General features: G+C 52.5%; 1 protein-coding gene across 1 annotated transcript in view; it reads left to right on the forward strand.

Annotated features, from left to right (window-relative positions):
* Positions 1-22,665, forward strand: part of LOC308588334 (nigwaprin-b-like) — a 62,467-nt gene that overhangs the window by 31,550 nt on the left and 8,252 nt on the right. The gene's annotated exons all lie outside the window — the stretch shown is intronic.

The raw sequence follows: 22,665 nt of genomic DNA on the forward strand, positions 1-22,665 counted from the left end.
AATTCCTCTATCCTCTTTTTGTTTTCTTCTGCTTTTGTGTTTACTTCTTCGACTAATTTTCGGTTTTCTGATGTAGTCTTTTCAATATTACCTATTGCCTGTGTATTCTTAGTGACCTGGTCTGTCAATTTATCAATAGAAGCTGTCACCTGATCAAATTTAGCAGATTGTTCATCAAATCTAGCTGCTTGTTCATCAGCTTTCTTATTCAGTGCTGCCAGTTGGTCCAATATTTCTTTCGAGACAGGATCTAACCCTCCTGCAGCCATCTCCCCAAGAGGTGGCTGTATATGTTGTCCTTCTTGCAGGCCTGTCACAATTGGAACAGACGATCTACGTAGCTGCACAGGCAAAGTTGTTTGCAAGAGTTCAGTTTGTTTTGCTTTCTTTCCAGCCCTTGTTTTTGGTGCGCCACTCATTCCACAGCTGTCCCTGAGTCAAGGTCAAATTGTAAATCCCATGGGAAACAATCCAAAAGAAAGTAAACATCCAGATATAAAAGCCAGCAGTTCTCAGAGATTAATAATTCTACAATCCAGTAGGGGGAGCTCCCAAAAAAAAGTTAGGAAGGAAGGATGAAAAGTTTCCACCATTAAGTTCCCACACACACACAAAAAAAATTAAATAAAGTCCAGAACAGGGGGGGGGGAACCCTCCATTCAATTTTAACTGCAGAGAATAAAAGTTCTTAACCAGGGTGCATGCAACAGTTCCTTTTTTTTAAAGATACAAGGTGGCCCAATATAGCTTTATATACAGTTACCGCAGTCCGATGTTACTTGTATCCAGGCAGACCGATAGCCAGGTTTCGTAACTTTGTAATCCACTGGTAAACAGAAAGAGGAACCACAGTCTTTATCCACTTACAAAGCTGTTATAACTTTTTTTGAGTTTTAAGCAGTCTAGATCGAATTTGCAAAGTAAATTCCAACTTCTTTTAACCTCCTTTCAATGCTTCCGCTTTAGAAAAGTCTTTGCTCGACACTTTAAACAGAGCCGGAAGACTGACTTCCTTTTTAGCATCTCCCGCTTTCAGCCAAATTTCGCCAAATTAAGTTCAGATAGAGCCTCAGGTTTCTTACTCATGAGCAAGTTGTTTTAGTTCTGTTGTTCAAGGAAGAAAGGTCAGCGCTGATCAGCAGCAGCCGCGCGGCTTCACTTCCGCGGAAAGAGCGATGGATTCACAGCACCGCTACCCCCTCCACGTTCCGATACCCCTTACGGGGTCTCTTCTGCGTTTCCGAGGTCGCTTCTGGTGCCCGCCGAACCCCACGGCCACGGGCTCACTCTACCCGTGGTTTCTCTAAGTGGGTCGTCGCTGTGCCGCAGCGCACGACCCTTTTCCGCGGAGCCCCTCTTCAGCAGCTGAAGAGGACCGCCATTGCTGAACGCGCCGCCTCCGGAAGTCCTCTAGCTTTAACTTTGGAAGCTATGCCTTCATCTGAATTAACCCTTGAATACATTTCTTCTCGACTTGCTGATGAACAGGATAAAAGGCAAAGAGAAAGAGGTTTGTCTTCAAAGGGGAGTTGTGCTGTGCCTAAGAGTGGGGATGCTGAGTTTGAGAACACAGTAAATGCTTTTGCAGCTAGACACTGTTTTCGCTGTGGTTCCTCTTCCTATTTAATCAGGAATTGTACACGTGAACCTGGTCAAGATAGCGCCAAGGCCGTTGCCCCTAGTTACCAGACAAGGAGTTCCAGAGGACGTCAAAGAAGAGGAGGAGGTCGTGGCTACTCCCACACCACACAGCACATGGCTTCAGCAATGGCGTTGATGCAAGGGCGTGGCCAAGGCAGCAATCTACGCTGGTTGATCGACAGTGGTGCATCTCACCACCTGGTGGCGCCATCTAGTGTCCGTTTGCAGAATTGCAGGCATTTGCAAACCCTTAAAGTTGTGACAATGGCAGATTCAACTAAACGTTCCTTAGAGACTGTAGGCACAGTGTTTTTGAAGTGTTTGCAAACAGAAATTGATGCCTACGTGCTAAAGGGAATGAAGGGGTGTATTTTGTCTGTGTCAGAACTTGATAGAAATGGGTTTAAAACTGTGTTTGAAAATGGGGTTTGCACTATTTCAAAGAATAACGTATCTCTTTTGCAGGTGGAATGCACAAATGGGTTATATTATTTTGAGACAAGTCCAGATGAAGTTGAACAGGTTCATGCTGGTTGTGTGAACTCGCCTACCCATAATTCTTGTTGTCAGGGGTTCAGGAGCAGAGGCAAGGGCAAGGGAGGAAACAGAGAGCGAGGGGGAGGAGGCAGAAGAAAAGATGAGTGATGACGACGACCCGAGATCTCCGAGTCTTTCCAGTGAATCAGAAGATTCACAGAAAGGAGCACCAGTGGCCAGGGCAAGGGGGGAGCCTAGGGGGACACCCCAGCAAGATAGAGCCAGAGGGGACTCAGAGGAGAGCAGTTGGAAATCGGGACCAGCGTCACCGCCAGAGAGCAGGGAAGAGGAAGGGAGCCAGGGATTAAGCGCTGGCAGCTCACAACAGGGGGGAGGGCATGAGTCAGGAGTGGCCACACCTCCATCGGGGAGCGAAGAAACGGTCAGACGGAAAGTGGAAGGTTGGGCGGGCGCGCCAAGTTCAAATGCACAGGAAAGTGACACAGTAGGCAGCCCTGAAAGAGAGCCAGGTCCTAAAGCCCGGCGCAAGGAGACAGGAGGGTCCGGGGGGTCGGCGTCAGAAGAATCCAGGAAGGAAGAGACCCCAGGGGGCAGAGGGACCCAGAGGAGAACAGTCAGGCGGAAAAGGTGGAGCAGGGCTAGGATATTAAGTTGGTGCACAAAGGGCGGAGACTCAGACGGAGCTTCGCCGATCTAGCCACTAGACGTAGAGTTGCACGCAGTAGCTTGAGAATGGAAACTGTAACTCAATAAAGACTTTTACTTAATGATCGCTGGCTAGCGTGATCCTCTGTGAGCTAGGATCTGGAAGCAACTCTGACAGTAAGCTCCGTCTCCTAATTGTGGGCATCTACAGCCTCGAGGTGAGGAGAGAAGCAGGTGCCTACTAGCGAGCTCACGAACGGCAGACGACATGACGGCTGAGCAGCAGATAGCGGAACTCAGAGAAGCAGTGTCACAACTGAATGCCGAGGCTCTCGCATCCAGGAAGAGAGAGGAGGAGGCAGCTGCCGCCTGCAGGGATCTCCAGGTCAGGTTGGACATGCTTACTAAGCAAGGGCAACTGACACCCAAACAGGAGGGAATTGGGTTGGCGAGACGAACAGGCGGTCTGGTCTCTCACTTCGATGGGAATCTGCAACAGTACCCCAACTTTAGAGCAGATGTAATGTGTGCACTGCAACTGCTGAAAAAAGACTTTAGAGATGAGCAAGAGAAAGTGGGATTCATCATGTCCCATTTGCATGGAGATGTAAAAGCATGGCTGCGCAATTTGTGGAGGGATGGGGATCCGGCGCTCCAAAATGCGGATGCCTTTATTAAAGCGATGGATGGGTGTTTTTTATCAAGCATTGACGTGGATCTTGCTCGGCAGCAGATACATGGACTGAAGCAAGGGAGGGCCAGCGTCAGGCAGTACCATGCACGCTTTTTCGCTTTGGTCAGTGCCCTGGAATGGGACAGAGATTCGGCTCCTGTAAGAGACCTGTTTTGGGAGGGATTGCACGGCTCGGTTAAAGATGAAATTGCGAGGGGGGAGAGACCCCGGACCACGCAGGAGATCGTTCAGAGGGCGCTGGCGGTGGGGGTGCGGCTGGAAGAACGTCCGTGGAGCAGGGACGAAGGGCGTGGCGGGCGCGAACCAGCCAGGGGCTCCTCCTTCCTTCCCAGAGAAGCAGCGCGTGCGCAATCCACGCAACCACCAGGAGGAGGGGTGGAACCTATGGAGGTTGGAATTGCAAGGGCTCAGTCAGCAGCCAGAGCCCTAGCACCGGCAACAGTGAAAGCGAAGCCTCCTAGAGGGAACAGGAAGTGTTATATCTGCGAGGATCCACAGCATATGGCGAAAGAGTGTCCCCGGAGGCTCCACAAGCACACTGCAGCCTCAGCAATGGTAACTGCAGCAACGCAGCAAGGAGTACCACAGCAGGGAAACGACGATGTCTGGCTGGAGGAAGAGGCACTGGGGCCCAGCCAGACGTGTCAGTGAAGCAGTCCCCAGAGATTTTACCGCCCATGGACCCCCTCCCGCCCAAACCAGTGGTGAGGCTCACCGCATCGCTCCAGCTGCCCAATGGAATCACCATGGACGTGCCAATCACCATTGACTCAGGAAGCAATGCGGACTTTATAGGGCAGGACTTTGTCGACCGGCACGCGATACAGTTGCTGCCTGCCACGCTGCCCCTGCAGGTTGTCACGGTGGATGGCAGGGAGCTGCTAGGGGGGCAAGTGGTGAAGCAGACGCCACCAATGGTGATGCGGCTTGGGAATCACAGGGAAATCATCAGCTTCAACGTCACTCAACTATCGGACACGCCCATTGTATTGGGCATGAGTTGGCTGGACAAGCACAGCCCAACGCTGGCTTGGTACCAGAGGCAGCTGACCTTCGGCTCTTCTTTTTGTGCTGAACACTGCATCATGCCCCGGCAGGAAGGAGAGGAAGAGGAGTCACAGCTGCTGCTAGGCACGCTGCAAGCGATTCCCCACAAGTACGCAGAATTTTTGGAGGTTTTCTGCGAGAAGGAGGCAGACAGGCTGCCCCCCCCCACAGACCATATGACTGCAAAATTGACCTGCTGCCAGGGGCGGCGCTGCCTAAAGGAAAGCTGTATTCCATGTCTGAGGACGAACTGCAGGAACTCAAAGAGTTCATAGATCATAATTTGGAGCGCGGTTTCATCCGGGAGTCCAAGGCAGCGGGGGGCAGTCCTGTATTCTTTGTTAAGAAGCGGGACACGCCCCAAAAAAGGCTTGTAGTGGACTATCGCATCTTAAACAGTGTGACCAAGCCATCGGACTTCCCCATGCCCTGAATCGACGACCTCCTCGCAAAGGTACGGAAGGGCAGCGTGTTCACCAAGTTAGACCTGCGAGGGGCGTACAACCTCATTCGCATGCGGGAAGGAGATGAGTGGAAGACAGCCATGTTCACGCCACTGGGCACCTACGAATATAGAGTTATGCCTTTTGGATTGCAAAATGGCTCCCACGTTTTTCAAGCATTCATGCATCACGTGCTGGCGGGACTTCTCTACAAGACGTGCGTCTGTTTCTTAGATGACATCCTGATCTTTTCGGAATCGCAGCAGGAGCATGACAGACACGTCAAGGAAGTGCTGAGCAGGCTGCAGCAGCATAGGCTCTACGCCAAGCTGGAGAAGTGCCAATTCGACGTGACGGAGGTGGATTTTCTGGGCTACAAGTTGTCTGACAAGGGGCTCGCCATGGACAGCGCCAAGGTTCGAGCGGTGTTGGATTGGAAAAGCCCACGCAACCGGAAGGAGGTCCAACTGTTTGTCGGCTTCGCGAACTTCTATCGCAAGTTTATCAAAGGCTTCGCTATGCAGACAGCGGCCATCACGGACACGCTTAGCTCCAAGAAAAAGAGGTTCATCTGGACAGAGCAGGCGGAGCAGTCCTTTCAGGCACTCAAACGTCTCTTCGCGTCGGAAGAGCAGCTGCTGCATGTCGACCCCAGCAGGCCGATGAGGGTCGAGACAGACGCCTCGGACAGAGCCGTGGGAGCAGTCCTGCTGCAGAAAGACCCGCAGGGGGTTTGGCGTCCGGGAGCGTTTTACTCCAGGAAGCTCAGCAAGTCCGAACAGAACTACACCATCTGGGACAGGGAGTTGCTGGCCATTCATGCAGCGTTCAAAGCGTGGAGGCACTTCCTGATCGGCGCCAAGCACACAGTGCAGGTCTGCACGGACCACAAGAATCTGGAGCACTGGCGCACGGCACAGTTCCTGAACCAGAGGCAGATACGTTGGGCTGAGTTCTTTGCGAACTTCGACTTCCGAATAGAGTACGTCCCGGGGGACACCAACATCATGGCGGACGCTCTCTCCCGTAAGCCACAGTATCTGGAGGACGCCACGCCAGCGGCCGCCATGCACATCTTCGCACCAACAGTGTGGGCGTGCGCTGCGGCAACAGTGGACCTGGAGGCGGTGCGACGAGCGTTGCAGGATGACTCCTTCGCGCAAGCAAAGATGGCAGAGGTGCAAAGGGGCACGGCAGCGACCAACGAGTTCCAGCTGAGAGATGGATTGCTCATCCGTAAAGGGGCCATCTACGTGCCGGGAGACGAACTTCGCGCCAAGGTACTGCAGCAGCTGCACGACGCGCCCACTGCCGGGCACTTTGGCAAGGAGAAGACGGTGGAATTAGTCGCCAGGGACTTCTGGTGGCCCGGAATGAGAGGGGAGGTCGCGGACTACGTGGCGAGGTGTGACACCTGCCAGAGGGCCAAGCCAGTGCACAGACCGCCGGCCGGACTGTTGGAACCGCTGCAAACTCCGGTCGAACCATGGGAGAGAGTGGCCCTGGACTTTGTCACGGATCTGCCCAGCTCGAGGGGCAAGACGGCCGTGCTGGTGGTGGTGGACTTGTTCTCCAAGATGGCACATTTCATCCCGTGTGCTAAGGTGGCCACGGCGGAGCAAACCGCCAAACTGTTCATAGACCACGTGTTCAAGGTTCACGGTCTGCCACGGTCTATTCTGTCCGACCGGGGGCGGCAGTTCATCTCGAATTTCTGGCAGAAGCTGATGGGCTTCCTGAACGTCAAGATCAACCTGGCGTCGGCGAGACACCCGCAGACCAACGGGCAAGCGGAGCGGGTCAATGCCATCATGCAGCAGTACCTGAGGTGTTATGCGAATCAACAGCCTGCGACGTGGGTGGATTACCTGCCGCTCGCCGAGTTCGCCTACAACAACACGAAGCACGTGTCCATGGGGGTCACGCCGTTCTTCGCCAACAACGGGAGGCACCCCAGAACCTTCCCGGGACTGGAAAGAATGGGGGAGGGGGAGCCGCAGACAGCAGATGCGTTCGCGTCGGAGTTGCAGGAGGTCCACGATCAGCTGCGGCGGCACCTGCAGCTGGCCAAACATGCATACAAGGTGCAGGCGGACAAACACAGAAGAGTTGGCGAAGAGATCCATGTGGGGGACTGGGTCTGGTTAGCAGCCCACGCAGTGCCGGCCAGGTCGTTGGCCAAGAAGAAGCTGGGGCATAAGCAACTGGGACCCTACCAAGTCGAAGAGCAGGTCAACCCGGTGGCTTTCAGGCTGGCGCTTCCGGAGGGTTCCAGAATGCATCCGGTGTTCCACAGATCGGTGCTCACTCCCTACAAGGCACCGCACAGGTTTCAGGAACCCGGAACGGCACCGAGTCCGCTCAGAGAAAGAACCGGGCACGCGGGAGTGGCACAGGAGGAGCGCATCAACGAAGTCACGGAGATTTTTGGACTCCAGATGGGGGGAAGAGGGGGTAGAATACCTTCTCGCCAAGGAGGGCACCCCGGCCAGTGCGAACAGCTGGGTGCCGGGCTACGCCTTGGACGAACCTCTGCTCAAAGACGAGTTTCATGCCCTCTTCCCACATAGACCAATGCCAGCAGACTTTTTCGACGACTGGCTTTTCACGCCCACGCTTTCTGCCAGCACGTTCCGGGGGTTCGACTCGGACGAGGACCCGATACGAGACGCCCGTTCCCCGGAGGGGTCACCCTCGGGATCTGCCTCTGAACCCTCGTATTGGTGGGACGATAGACCAGAGGAGCAGTGGCGCAGGAAGTGGCTGGAAGGTCCAGGACGAGCAACGCCGCCAGGAGGAAGTGAGGGAGAGACGGACATGGACGTTTTCGGGGACGACCCTGGTTTCGAGCACGGCGGCACAGAGATGGAAGAAGAGGTGACCGTCGTCGACCAGAGCAGGGAGGAAGAACCGGGAGACTTCAGATGGAGGCCCGCCACGAGAAGCGAACTGTATCCGACGTTCGTCCCTCTGACACAGCAGCACCCAGCTCCCGCACCGGAAGGAGGGGAGGGGGGAACGGGGGGCTTCGAGGGGGGGATGGATGTCAGGGGTTCAGGAGCAGAGGCAAGGGCAAGGGAGGAAACAGAGAGCGAGGGGGAGGAGGCAGAAGAAAAGATGAGTGATGACGACGACCCGAGATCTCCGAGTCTTTCCAGTGAATCAGAAGATTCACAGAAAGGAGCACCAGTGGCCAGGGCAAGGGGGGAGCCTAGGGGGACACCCCAGCAAGATAGAGCCAGAGGGGACTCAGAGGAGAGCAGTTGGAAATCGGGACCAGCGTCACCGCCAGAGAGCAGGGAAGAGGAAGGGAGCCAGGGATTAAGCGCTGGCAGCTCACAACAGGGGGGAGGGCATGAGTCAGGAGTGGCCACACCTCCATCGGGGAGCGAAGAAACGGTCAGACGGAAAGTGGAAGGTTGGGCGCGCGCGCCAAGTTCAAATGCACAGGGAAGTGACGCAGTAGGCAGCCCTGAAAGAGAGCCAGGTCCTAAAGCCCGGCGCAAGGAGACAGGAGGGTCCGGGGGGTCGGCGTCAGAAGAATCCAGGAAGGAAGAGACCCCGGGGGGCAGAGGGACCCAGAGGAGAACAGTCAGGCGGAAAAGGTGGAGCAGGGCTAGGATATTAAGTTGGTGCACAAAGGGCGGAGACTCAGACGGAGCTTCGCCGATCTAGCCACTAGACGTAGAGTTGCACGCAGTAGCTTGAGAATGGAAACTGTAACTCAATAAAGACTTTTACTTAATGATCGCTGGCTAGCGTGATCCTTTGTGAGCTAGGATCTGGAAGCAACTCTGACACTTGTGTTCATTTATGGCATCGCCGTTTGGGACATATTAATTTTCAGTATGTTAAAAGACAACCTGAATTATCAGAAGGGTGCAAATTGAACAAATGTACTAAGTATTTGGATTGTACCGCATGCAAAAGGGCGAAGGTTCATAGATGCAGCTATCCCAGTTCAAATAGGAAATCTGACAAAGTATTCCAACTTGTGCATATGGACCTATGTGGCCCAATGCCTGTTGCTAGCATGGGAGGTTCGAGGTATGCACTGTGTCTCTCAGATGACAAAACAAAGGTTACATGGTTTTTTCCTCTCAAAACAAAAGCAGATACTGCAGAAACAGTTAAAAATTGGGTTCATGCAGTAGAACTTGAATTCGGTACTAGAGTACTTGCTTTTTAAACAGACAGAGGGTCAGGATTTACCGGGTCTGTGTTGCAGAATTTCTTTAAGAAAAAGGGAATTAAGCATCGTCTGTCTACACCTTATTCCCCCCAAGAAGGAGGCATGGCCGAACGTAAAAACAGGGTTCTGCAAGAGTTGGCAAACTCTATGTTGTTTGATGCTAAACTTCCTCAAAGTTACTGGGCGGAAGCCTGGCAGACGGCTACTCATGTTCTGAACCGAGTATATAATTTGGTAATTGATACTACGCCATATTTTGCTTTATATGGGAAGAAGCCCAAAGTTAATTACTTTCGGGTGTTTGGATCTCAAGCCTATGTACTTATCCCAAAAGCGTTAAGGAAAAAGGGAAGTCCAAGGGCTAGGAAACTCATCTTTTGTGGGTACGAACCACATGCCAAATCTTGGAGGTTCGTGAACCCAGATGGGGATACTACAAGAGTGGTCCTCAGTAGGAGCGCTGAATTTTGTGAGCAATCCAGATGGACTCACTTACATGCTAACCCTGACATTTTGAGAGATGATTTAGGCATTTATGCTGAGAAAGAAAGTCCAGAGGGTGATGAGCCAGAAGGGGATGGTGCACATGGTTCAGATGCAGATTCTGACCAGGCACAAGGTTCTTCTCCTAAGGTAGAAAAGCCAGAATCTAAAAGTGTTCCAACATCGCCAGTCATTAGGCCTAGCAGACAGCAAAAGCGAAGCAGGTCGCCTGCAACACCAAGCCCAAGGGAGGTATCTAAACGGAGGTCTTTATCCCTAGAGGCACGTCTAGACATAAAGTCTGAGACAGATTCTGACAGCCAACGGTCAGAGGGGGCACAAGAGGAGCAATTGCGCAGGTCAAAACGTGCCACAAAGGGCAAGCCGCCAGAGCGGTTTAAGGTGACAAGTGTATACGTAAATATGGCACAGTGTGAGCCAGATAGCTATGTAGAGGTACAACAGCTTCCAAGCTCAGAAGCCGCAAAGTGGCAGGAAGCAATGGAAAAAGAGATGGCTTCAATGAAGTCTCTCGGTGTGTTTACAAGTACAGAGCTTCCAAAAGGCCAACAAGCTGTAGGTTGTCGATGGGTATATTGTTTAAAGCCCACAACTACTGAGGAGTTGCAATATAAAGCCCGACTAGTTGCAAAAGGGTTTTCGCAGCGCAAAGGAGTTCACTATTCTCAAATTTATGCCCCTACTTCAAGATCGGAGTCATTAAGAATGCTTTTAGCCTCTTCAGCTAAGAAGGGAAATAAGCTGTTTCATTTTGATGTCAATGTGGCTTATTTAAATGCAGACTTACAGGAGGAAGTCTATATGACGCCACCACCAGGTTTTGAAGGAGACAAGCCAAACCAGGTCTGGCGCCTACACAAATCCATTTATGGGTTGAAATAGTCCGCCCGTAATTGGAATTCCTGCTTAAACGATGCTCTAGAGAGCATGGGGTTCAGAAAGAGCGCAGCAGATGCGTGTCTTTATCTAAAAGGCTCGGGATGTGAACAAGAAGCAGTCTTGATATTTGTTGACGATTTATTATACAGTGGAAAGGACGATAAACTTGCACAACAATTTGCCACAAAGCTTGGAGAAAAGTTTCAGATAAAATCACTAGGCAATGTATCTGTTTATTTAGGAGTTAAAATTCAGCAAGATGAAGATGGGAACTATTGGCTCAGCCAAGAAGCTAAGATCCAGCAGTTGGTGGAAAGGTTTAAAATGGACAACTGTGCTGGTGTTAAAACCCCAATGGAGTTAAGTTACACAAAGGATGCTCAAACTGAGCAACAGGCAGAGTTCTGTAATCCCGGGGTTTATCAGTCAGCGATAGGCAGTCTACTCCACATTGCACAGTGGACTCGGCCCGATATAACATATGCTGTCAACATGCTGTGTAGACAAGCTGAAAAACCATCAATGCATGCTTGGCAAGGAGTAAAAAGAGTTTTAAGGTATCTCCAAACTACCAAAAGGTTTCGCTTAAAACTATCAGCAGAGGGCAGCACACAACTTGAATGTTGGGCTGACAGCAGTTGGGCTGATGCTGGACCAGATAGAAAATCAGTGTCAGGAATGGCGATAAAATTTGGAAATGCACTAATTGGTTGGAGATCAAGAAAACAATCACTTATAGCTTTACGTTCAACTGAATCTGAGTTCAATGCATTATCAGATGTATGTAGAGAACTGGAATTTTATAAGCAACTGGTACAAGAATTGTTTGGAGAATGTTCCCTACCTATCAGAGTGTGGGAAGACAATCAACCTTGTATTAAACTAGCTAAATCAGGTCAATTCAAGGCACACACAAAACATTTGGATATCCGTTATCAAAATGTATGCCAAAGTGTAAAACAAGGTTTAATTGAACTAAAGTATTGTCCAAGCCAAGAAAATCTCGCAGACGGTTTTACAAAAGCTTTGAGTCCGCAATCTCATAAATGTTTCTGTTCAGGTTTAAATTTGAATTAAGGTTGGTACAGCTCAGTGTTACGAGCGAGAGGGGGTGTTGGTATTAAAGGGTTAAGAAGCTCTAATCAAGACGCTCTAATCACTGAGCAGCTGGAGGTAGTTAGGCTTCCAGGAATGTGAGTTTGTATATAGTCAACTCACTCGTGTGTTTGCCCCCCCTTCCCCCTTTCTTTTCTTTTGGGGCGTGTTTGCTGAAATGTGTGATTCTTCACCAGTTTTTTGTTTTGTGTAAATAAACCTTTTATTTGAGTTCCAAACCGCTTGCTCCAAGATTCCTTTATTGAGAAGATGCTGACTCTCCAGCCCTTCTTGAGCCGCTGTGCGAAATGCTCTGCTGTAATGGGACATTGTTGCATCGGAAGCGCACTGGACATATGATTAGCATTAAACTAATTAAAGTTTAATGGGACAGATCATGGCCACTGGTCCCATCACCTCCTGGCAAATAGAAGGGGAAGAAATGGAGGCAGTGAGAGATTTTACTTTCTTGGGCTCCATGATCACTGCAGATGGTGACAGCAGTCACGAAATTAAAAGATGCCTGCTTCTTGGGAGAAAAGCAATGACAAACCTAGACAGCATCTTAAAAAGCAGAGACATCACCTTGCCAACAAAGGTCTGTATAGTTAAAGCTATGTGTCAGAGCTGCTTCCAGATCCTAGCTCACAGAGGATCACGCTAGCCAGCGATCATTAAGTAAAAGTCTTTATTGAATTACAGTTTCCATTCTCAAGCTGCTGCGTGCAACTCTACGTCTAGTGGTTAGATCGGCGAAGCTCCGTCTGAGTCTCCGCCCCTTGTGCACCAACTTAATATCCTAGCCCTGCTCCACCTTTTCCGCCTGACTGTTCTCCTCTGGGTCCCTCTGCCCCCCGGGGTCTCTTCCTTCCTGGATTCTTATGACGCCGACCCCCCGGACCCCCCTGTCTCCTTGCGCCGGGCTTTAGGACCTGGCTCTCTTTCAGGGCTGCCTACTGCGTCACTTTCCTGTGCATTTGAACTTGGAGCGCGCGCCCAACCTTCCACTTTCCATCTGACCGTTTCTTCGCTCCCCGATGGAGGTGTGGCCACTCCTGACTCATGCCCTCCCCCCTGTTGTGAGCTGCCAGCGCTTGCTCCATGGCTCCCTTCCTCTTCCCTGCTCTCTGGCGGTGACGCTGGTCCCGATTTCCAACTGCTCTCCTCTGAGTCCCCTCTGGCTCTATCTTCCTGGGGTGCCCCCCTAGACTCCCCCCTTGCCCTGGCCACTGGTGCTCCTTTCTGTGAATCTTCTGATTCACTGGAAAGGCTCGGAGATCTCGGGTCGTCGTCATCACTCATCTTTTCTTCTGCCTCCTCCCCTTCACTCTCTGTTTCCTCCCTTGCTCTTGCCTCTGCTCCTGAACCCCTGACATCCATCCCCCCCTCGAAGCCCCCCGTTCCCCCCTCCCCTCCTTTCGGTGCGGGAGCTGGGTGCTGCTGTGTCAAAGGGACGAACGTCGGATACCGTTCGCTTCCCGTGGCGGGCCTCCATCTGAAGTCTTCCGGTTCTTCCTCCCTGCCCTCGTCGACGACGGTCACCTCCGCTTCCATCTCTGTGCCGCCGTGCTCGAAACCAGGGTCGTCCCCGAAAACGTCCATGTCCGTCTCTCCCTCACTTCCTCCTGGCGGCGTTGCTCGTCCTGGACCTTCCAGCCACTTCCTGCGCCACTGCTCCTCTGGTCTGTCGTCCCACCAATACGAGGGTTCTGAGGCAGATCCCGAGGGGGACCCCTCCGGGGAACGGGCGTCTCGTATCGGGTCCTCGTCCGAGTTGAACCCCCGGAACGTGCTGGCAGAAAGCGTGGGCGTGAAAAGCCAGTCGTCGAAAAAGTCTTCTGGCATTGGCCTATGTGGGAAGAGGGCATGAAACTCGTCTTTGAGCAGAGGTTCGTCCAAGGCGTAGCCCGGCACCCAGCTGTTCGCACTGGCCGGGGTGCCCTCCTTGGCGAGAAAGTATTCTACCCCCTCTTCCCCCCATCTGGAGTCCAAAATCTCCGTGACTTCGTTGATGCGCTCCTCCTGTGCCACTCCCGCGTGCCCGGTTCTTTCTCTGAGTGGACTCGGTGCCGTTCTGGGTTCCTGAAACCTGTGCGGTGCCTTGTAGGGAGTGAGCACCGATCTGTGGAACACCGGATGCATTCTGGAACCCTCCGGAAGCGCCAGCCTGAAAGCTACCGGGTTGACCTGCTCTTCGACTTGGTAGGGCCCCAGTTGCTTATGCCCTAGTTTCTTCTTGGCCAACGACCTGGCCGGTACTGCGTGGGCTGCTAACCAGACCCAGTCTCCCACATGGATCTCTTCGCCAACCCTCCTGTGTTTGTCCGCTTGTACCTTGTATGCGTGTTTGGCCAGCTCCAGGTGCCGCCGCAGCTGATCGTGGACCTCCTGCAACTCCGACGCGAACGCATCTGCTGTCTGCGGCTCCCCCTCCCCCATTCTTTCCAGTCCCGGGAAGGTTCTGGGGTGCCTCCCGTTGTTGGCGAAGAACGGCGTGACCCCCGTGGACACGTGCTTCGTGTTGTTGTAGGCGAACTCGGCGAGCGGCAGGTAATCCACCCACGTCGCAGGCTGTTGATTCGCATAACACCTCAGGTACTGCTGCATGATGGCATTGACCCGCTCCGCTTGCCCGTTGGTCTGCGGGTGTCTCGCCGACGCCAGGTTGATCTTGACGTTCAGGAAGCCCATCAGCTTCTGCCAGAAATTCGAGATGAACTGCCGCCCCCGGTCGGACAGAATAGACCGTGGCAGACCGTGAACCTTGAACACGTGATCTATGAACAGTTTGGCGGTCTGTTCCGCCGTGGCCACCTTCGCACACGGGATGAAATGTGCCATCTTGGAAAACAGGTCCACCACCACCAGCACTGCCGTCTTGCCCCTCGAGCTGGGCAGATCCGTGACAAAGTCCAGGGCCACCCTCTCCCATGGTTCGACCGGAGTCTGCAGCGGTTCCAACAGTCCGGCCGGCGGTCTGTGCACTGGCTTGGCCCTCTGGCAGGTGTCACACCTCGCCACGTAGTCCGCGACCTCCCCTCTCATTCCGGGCCCCCAGAAATCCCTGGCGACTAATTTCACCGTCTTCTCCTTGCCAAAGTGCCCGGCAGTGGGCGCGTTGTGCAGCTGCTGCAGCACCTTGGCGCGAAGTTCATCTCCCGGCACGTAGATGGCCCCTTTACGGATGAGCAATCCATCTCTCAGCTGGAACCCGTCGGTCGCTGCCGTGCCCCTTTGCACCTCTGCCATCTTTGCTTGCGCGAAGGAGTCATCCTGCAACGCTCGTCGCACCGCCTCCAGGTCCACGGTAGCCGCGGCGCACGCCCACACTGTTGGTGCGAAGATGTGCATGGCGGCCGCTGGCGTTGCGTCCTCCAGATACTGTGGCTTACGGGAGAGAGCGTCCGCCATGATGTTGGTGTCCCCCGGGACATACTCTATGCGGAAGTCGAAGTTCGCAAAGAACTCAGCCCAACGTATCTGCCTCTGGTTCAGGAACTGTGCCGTGCGCCAGTGCTCCAGATTCTTGTGGTCCGTGCAAACCTGCACCGTGTGCTTGGTGCCGATCAGGAAGTGCCTCCAGGCTCTGAACGCTGCATGAATGGCCAGCAACTCCCTGTCCCAGATGGTGTAGTTCTGCTCAGACTTGCTGAGCTTCCTGGAGTAAAACGCTCCCGGCCGCCAAACCCCCTGCGGGTCTTTCTGCAGCAGGACTGCCCCCACGGCTCTGTCCGAGGCGTCTGTCTCGACCCTCATCGGCCTGCTGGGATCGACATGCAGCAGCTGCTCTTCCGACGCGAAGAGACGCTTGAGTGCCTGAAAGGACTGCTCCGCCTGCTCTGTCCAAATGAACTTCTTTTTCTTGGAGCTAAGCGTGTCCGTGATGGCCGCTGTCTGCATAGCGAAGCCTTTGATAAACTTGCGATAGAAGTTCGCAAAGCCGACAAACCGTTGGACCTCCTTCCGGTTGCGTGGGCTTTTCCAATCCAACACCGCTCGCACCTTGGCGCTGTCCATGGCGAGCCCCTTGTCAGACAACTTGTAGCCCAGAAAATCCACCTCAGTCACGTCGAATTGGCACTTCTCCAGCTTGGCGTAGAGCCTATGCTGCTTTAGCCTGCTCAGCACTTCCTTGACGTGTCTGTCATGCTCCTGCTGCGATTCCGAAAAGATCAGGATGTCATCTAAGAAACAGACGCACGTCTTGTAGAGAAGTCCCGCCAGCACGTGATGCATGAATGCTTGAAAAACGTGGGAGCCATTTTGCAATCCAAAAGGCATAACTCTATATTCGTAGGTGCCCAGTGGCGTGAACATGGCTGTCTTCCACTCATCTCCTTCCCGCATGCGAATGAGGTTGTACGCCCCTCGCAGGTCTAACTTGGTGAACACGCTGCCCTTCCGTACCTTAGCGAGGAGGTCGTCGATCCGGGGCATGGGGAAGTCCGATGGCTTGGTCACACTGTTTAAGATGCGATAGTCCACGACAAGTCTTTTTTGGGGCGTGTCCCGCTTCTTAACAAAGAATACAGGACTGCCCCCCGCTGCCTTGGACTCCCGGATGAAACCGCGCTCCAAATTATGATCTATGAACTCCTTGAGTTCCTGCAGTTCATCCTCAGACATGGAATACAGCTTCCCTTTAGGCAGCGCCGCCCCCGGCAGCAGGTCAATTTTGCAGTCATATGGTCTGTGAGGGGGTAGCCTGTCTGCCTCCTTCTCGCAGAAAACCTCCAAAAATTCTGCGTACTTGTGGGGAATCGCTTGCAGCGTGCCTAGCAGCAGCTGTGTCTCCTCTTCCTCTCCTTCCTGCCGGGGCACGATGCAGTGTTCAGCACAAAATGAAGAGCCGAAGGTCAGCTGCCTCTGGTACCACGCCAGCGTTGGGCTGTGCTTGTCCAGCCAACTCATGCCCAATACAATGGGCGTGTCCGATACTTGAGTGACGTTGAAGCTGATGATTTCCCTGTGATTCCCAAGTCGCATCACCATTGGTGGCGTCTGCTTCACCACTTGCCCCCCGAGCAGCTCCCTGCCATCCACCGTGACAACCTGCAGGGGCAGCGTGGCCGGCAGCAACTGTATAGCGTGCCGGTCGACAAAGTCTTGCCCTATAAAGTCCGCATTGCTTCCTGAGTCAATGGTGATTGGCACGTCCATGGTGATTCCAGTGGGCAGCTGGAGCGATGCGGTGAGCCTCACTACTGGTTTGGGCGGGAGGGGTTTCACAGGGTGTAAAATCTCTGGGGACTGCTTCACTGACACGTCTGGCTGGGCCCCAGTGCCTCTTCCTCCAGCCAGACTGCGTCGTTTCCCTGCTGTGGTTCTCCGTGCTGCGTTGCTGCAGTTACCATTGCTGAGGCTGCAGTGTGCTTGCGGAGCCTCCGGGGACACTCTTTCGCCATATGCCCTGGCTCCTCGCATATGTAACACTTCCTGTTCCCTCTAGGAGGCTTCGCCGTCACTGTTGTCGGTGCTAGGGCTCTGGCTGCTGACTGAGCCCTTGCACTTCCAACCTCCATAGGTTCAGTCCTTCCTCCAGACGGAGGCGTGGATTGCGCACGCGCTGCTTCTCTGGGAAGGAAGGAGGAGCCCCTGGCTGGTTCACGCCCTCCACGCCCTTCGTCCCTGCTCCACGGACGTTCTTCCAGCCGCACCCCCACCGCCAGCGCCCTCTGAACGATCTCCTGCGTGGTCCGGGGTCTCTCCCCCCTCGCAATTTCATCTTTCACAGAGCCGTGCAATCCCTCCCAAAACAGGTCTCTTACATGGGCCGAATCTCTGTCCCATTCCAGGGCACTGACCAAAGCGAAAAAGCGGGCATGGTACTGCCTTACGCTGGCCCTCCCTTGCTTCAGTCCATGTATCTGCTGCCGAGCAAGATCCACGTCAATGCTTGATAAAAAACATCCATCCATCGCTTTAATAAAGGCATCCGCATTTTGGAGCGCCGGATCATTATCCCTCCACAAATTGCGCAGCCATGCTTTAGCATCCCCATGCAAATGGGACATGATGAATCCCACTTTCTCTTGCTCATCTCTAAAGTCTTTATTCAGCAGTTGCAGTGCGCACATTACGTCTGCTCTAAAATTGGGGTACTGTTGCAGGTTCCCATCGAAGTGAGAGACCAGACCCCCTGTTCGTCTCGCCAACCCAATTCCCTCCTGTCTGGGTGTCAGTTGCCCTTGCTTCGTAAGCATGTCCAACCTGACCTGGAGATCCCTGCAGGCGGCAGCTGCCTCCTCCTCTCTCTTCCTGGATGCGAGAGCCTCAGCATTCAGTTGTGACACTGCTTCTCTGAGTTCCGCTATCTGCTGCTCAGCCGTCATGTCGGCTGCCGTTCGTGAGCTCGCGAGTAGGCACCTGCTTCTCTCCTCTCCTCGAGGCTGTAGATGCCCACAATCATGAGACGGAGCTTACTGTCAGAGCTGCTTCCAGATCCTAGCTCACAGAGGATCACGCTAGCCAGCGATCATTAAGTAAAAGTCTTTATTGAATTACAGTTTCCATTCTCAAGCTGCTGCGTGCAACTCTACGTCTAGTGGTTAGATCGGCGAAGCTCCGTCTGAGTCTCCGCCCCTTGTGCACCAACTTAATATCCTAGCCCTGCTCCACCTTTTCTGCCTGACTGTTCTCCTCTGGGTCCCTCTGCCCCCGGGGTCTCTTCCTGGATTCTTCTGACGCCGACCCCCCGGACCCTCCTGTCTCCTTGCGCCGGGCTTTAGGACCTGGCTCTTTCAGGGCTGCCTACTGCGTCACTTTCCTGTGCATTTGAACTTGGCGCGCGCGCCCAACCTTCCACTTTCCATCTGACCGTTTCTTCGCTCCCCGATGGAGGTGTGGCCACTCCTGACTCATGCCCTCCCCCCCTGTTGTGAGCTGCCAGCGCTTGCTCCCTGGCTCCCTTCCTCTTCCCTGCTCTCTGGTGGTGACGCTGGTCCCGATTTCCAACTGCTCTCCTCTGAGTCCCCTCTGGCTCTATCTTCCTGGGGTGCCCCCCTAGACTCCCCCCTTGCCCTGGCCACTGGTGCTCCTTTCTGTGAATCTTCTGATTCACTGGAAAGGCTCGGAGATCTCGGGTCGTCGTCATCACTCATCTTTTCTTCTGCCTCCTCCCCTTCGCTCTCTGTTTCCTCCCTTGCTCTTGCCTCTGCTCCTGAACCCCTGACACTATGGTTTTCCCAGTAGTGATGTATGGAAGTGAGAGCTGGACCATAAAGAAGGCTGATCGCCGAAGAATGGATGCTTTTGAATTCTGGTGCTGGAGGAGACTCTTGAGAGTCCCATGGACTGCAAGAAGATCAAACCAATCCATGCTGAAGGAAATCAGCCCTGAGTGCTCACTGGAAGGACAGATCCTGAAGCTGAGGCTCCAAGACTTTGGCCACCTCAGGAGAAGAGAAGACTCCTTGGAAAAGACCCTGATGTTGGGAAAGATGGCGGGCACAAGGAGAAGGGGATGACGGAGGACGAGATGGTGGGACAGTGTTCTCGAAGCTACCAGCATGAGTTTGACCAAACTGCGGGAGGCAGTGGAAGACAGGAGTGCCTGGCGTGCTCTGGTCCAGGGGGTCACGAAGAGTCGGACACATCTAAACGACTAAACATTATTATTATTATTATTATTATTATTATTATTATTATTATTATTATTATTTTATTATTTAAGGCATGACTGCAGGGAGGGAGGGTGACATCATGGGGTGTGCCGTGTGCTGATTGGCTGAGGGTGGGGTGTGGCACCTAGAACACCCAAACCTCTTCACATACCTTGTGCCTGTAATCTTGGCCATAGGGGTGGGACACCTGCAGCCCACCTAATGCTGCCCCTCCCTCATTTTGACTGGGTCCCGCATGGCAGTTTTTCGAAGATAGAACCAGAGAGGAAGAGAGCAGCTGAACAAATTTGCTCTTCTAACACAGTACGCTGTGTGGGCTACTTATTTAGACATTCATCCAAGTGCCCTTACCGAAAAGTCAGTGTGTGTCAACTTTGCATTTAAAAATCTTGCTCAAGCATTCTCTGTGTGCTAAGCTCAACTTCTGCTTATGTCACAAATTCCTAACTGCTTTCGCCACGATTATGTATTAATCTTGCGGTTCTGTGTCCTCATAGTCTTGTGTTCCTCCTTGATTTCCCCTGTATTTAATCAGAAAATGCTTTATATGCTATGTAAATACGTGCATTTTATTCTGGTCCTACAACAACTGCTGCACATTAGGTCAATATCTTCATCAAACCAAGGTCTAGTTCCTGATCCAGCATAGAATCATAGAATCATAGAGTTGGAAGAGACCACAAGGGCCATCGAGTCCAACCCCCTGCCAAGCAGGAAACACCATCAGAGCACTCCTGACATATGGTTGTCAAGCCTCTGCTTAAAGACCTCCAAAGTAGGAGACTCCACCACACTCCTTGGCAGCAAATTCCACTGTCAAACAGCTCTTACTGTCAGGAAGTTCTTCCTAATGTTTAGGTGGAATCTTCTTTCTTGTAGTTTGGATCCATTGCTCCGTGTCCGCTTCTCTGGAGCAGCAGAAAACAACCTTTCTCCCTCCTCTATGTGACATCCTTTTCTATATTTGAACATGGCTATCATATCACCCCTTAACCTCCTCTTCTCCAGGCTAAACATGCCCAGCTCCCTTAGCCGTTCCTCATAAGGCATCGTTTCCAGGCCTTTGACCATTTTGGTTGCCCTCCTCTGGACACGTTCCAGTTTGTCAGTGTCCTTCTTGAACTGTGGTGCCCAGAACTGGACACAGTACTCCAGGTGAGGTCTGACCAGAGCAGAATACAGTGGCACTATTACTTCCCTTGATCTAGATGCTATACTCCTATTGATGCAGCCCAGAATTGCATTGGCTTTTTTAGCTGCCGCGTCACACTGTTGGCTCATGTCAAGTTTGTGGTCAACCAAGACTCCTAGATCCTTTTCACATGTACTGCTCTCAAGTCAGGTGTCACCCATCTTGTATTTGTGCCTCTCATTTTTTTTGCCCAAGTGCAATACTTTACAATTCCCCCTGTTAAAGTTCATCTTGTTTGTTTTTGCCCTGTTCTCTAATCTGTCAAGGTCGTTTTGAAGTGTGATCCTGTCCTCTGGGGTGTTAGCCACCCCTCCCAGTTTGGTGTCATCTGCAAATTTGATCAGGATGCCCTTGAGTCCATCATCCAAGTCGTTGATAAAGATGTTGAATAAGACCAGGCCCAAGACAGAACCCTGTGGCACCCCACTAGTTCAGACCCCATGAATTCCTGTATGATTCCTGGTCCTCTGAAGGTCAGGGAGAGGGGATTGGGGGCAGCATCTGCATGGGTGACAAGGCCCATCTAAGGGGCTGGGCTTGTTTTGCAGTCTCCCCTCTTTTCCCCACCCCAGTTAGGCATTTAAAAGGAACATGTTGATAACAACAACAACAACAATTCATTTATACCCCACCCATCTGGCTGGGTTTCCCCAGCCACTCTGGGCAGCTTCCAACAAAATATTAAAATATAATAATCCATCAAATATTAAAAGCTTCCCTAAACAGGGCAGCCTTCAGATGTCTTCTAAAAGTCTGGTAGTTGTTCTTCTCTTTAACATCTGGTGGGAGGGTGTTCCACAGGGCAGGTGCCACCACCGAGAAGGCCCTCTGCCTGGTTCCCTGTAACTTGGCTTCTCAAAGTGAGGGAACTGTCAGAAGGCCCTCAGAGCTGGACCTCAGTGTCTGGGCTGAATGATGGGGGTGGAGATGCTCCTTCAGGTATACTGGGCCTTTGAGGCTGTTTAGGGCTTTAAAGGTCAGCACCAACACTTTGAACTGTGCTCGGAAACATTCTGGGAGCCAATGGAGGTCTTTCAGGACCAGTGTTATGTGGTCTCAGCGGCCGCTCCCAGTCACCAGTCTAGCTGCCGCATTCTGGACTAGTTGCAGTTACCGGGTCACCTTCAAAGGTAGCCGCACGTAGAGCGCGTGGCAGTAGTCCAAGCGGGAGATAACCAGAGCATGCACCACTCTGGCGAGACAGTCTGCGGGCAGGGAGGGTCTCAGCCTGTGTATTGGATGGAGCTGATAAACAGCTGCCCTGGACACAGAATGGACCAGTGCCTCCATGGACAGCTGTGAGTCCAGAATGACTCCCAGGCTGCGCACTTCATAGAATCATAGAATCATAGAATCATAGAATCATAGAATCATAGAATCATAGAATCATAGAATCATAGAATCATAGAATCATAGAATCATAGAGTTGAAAGAGACCACAAGGGCCATCGAGTCCAACCCCCTGCCAAGCAGGAAACACCATCAGAGCACTCCTGACATATGGTTGTCAAGCCTCTGCTCAAAGACCTCCAAAGTAGGAGACTCCACCACACTCCTTGGCAGCAAATTCCACTGTCGAACAGCTCTTACTGTCAGGAAGTTCTTCCTAATGTTTAGGTGGAATCTTCTTTCTTGTAGTTTGGATCCATTGCTCCGTGTCCGCTTCTCTGGAGCAGCAGAAAACAACCTGTCTCCCTCCTCTATGTGACATCCTTTTCTATATTTGAACATGGCTATCATATCACCCCTTAACCTCCTCTTCTCCAGGCTAAACATGCCCAGCTCCCTTAGCCGTTCCTCATAAGGCATCGTTTCCAGGCCTTTGACCATTTTGGTTGCCCTCCTCTGGACACGTTCCGGTTCGTCAGTGTCCTTCTTGAATTGTGGTGCCCAGAACTGGACACAGTACTCCAGGTGAGGTCTGACCAGAGCAGAATACAGTGGCACTATTACTTCCCTTGATCTAGATGCTGTACTCCTATTGATGCAGCCCAGAATTGCATTGGCTTTTTTAGCTGCTGCGTCACACTGTTGGCTCATGTCAAGTTTGTGGTCAACCAAGACTCCTAGATCCTTTTCACATGTACTGCTCTCAAGCCAGGTGTCCCCCATCTTGTATTTGTGCCTCTCATTTTTTTTGCCCAAGTGCAATACTTTACATTTCTCCCTGTTAAAATTCATCTTGTTTGTTTTGGCACTTGGTCCTTCAGGGG

This window comes from Podarcis bocagei (assembly GCF_964188305.1).
Source record: "Podarcis bocagei genome assembly, chromosome: 5".
Lineage (NCBI taxonomy): Eukaryota > Metazoa > Chordata > Lepidosauria > Squamata > Lacertidae > Podarcis > Podarcis bocagei.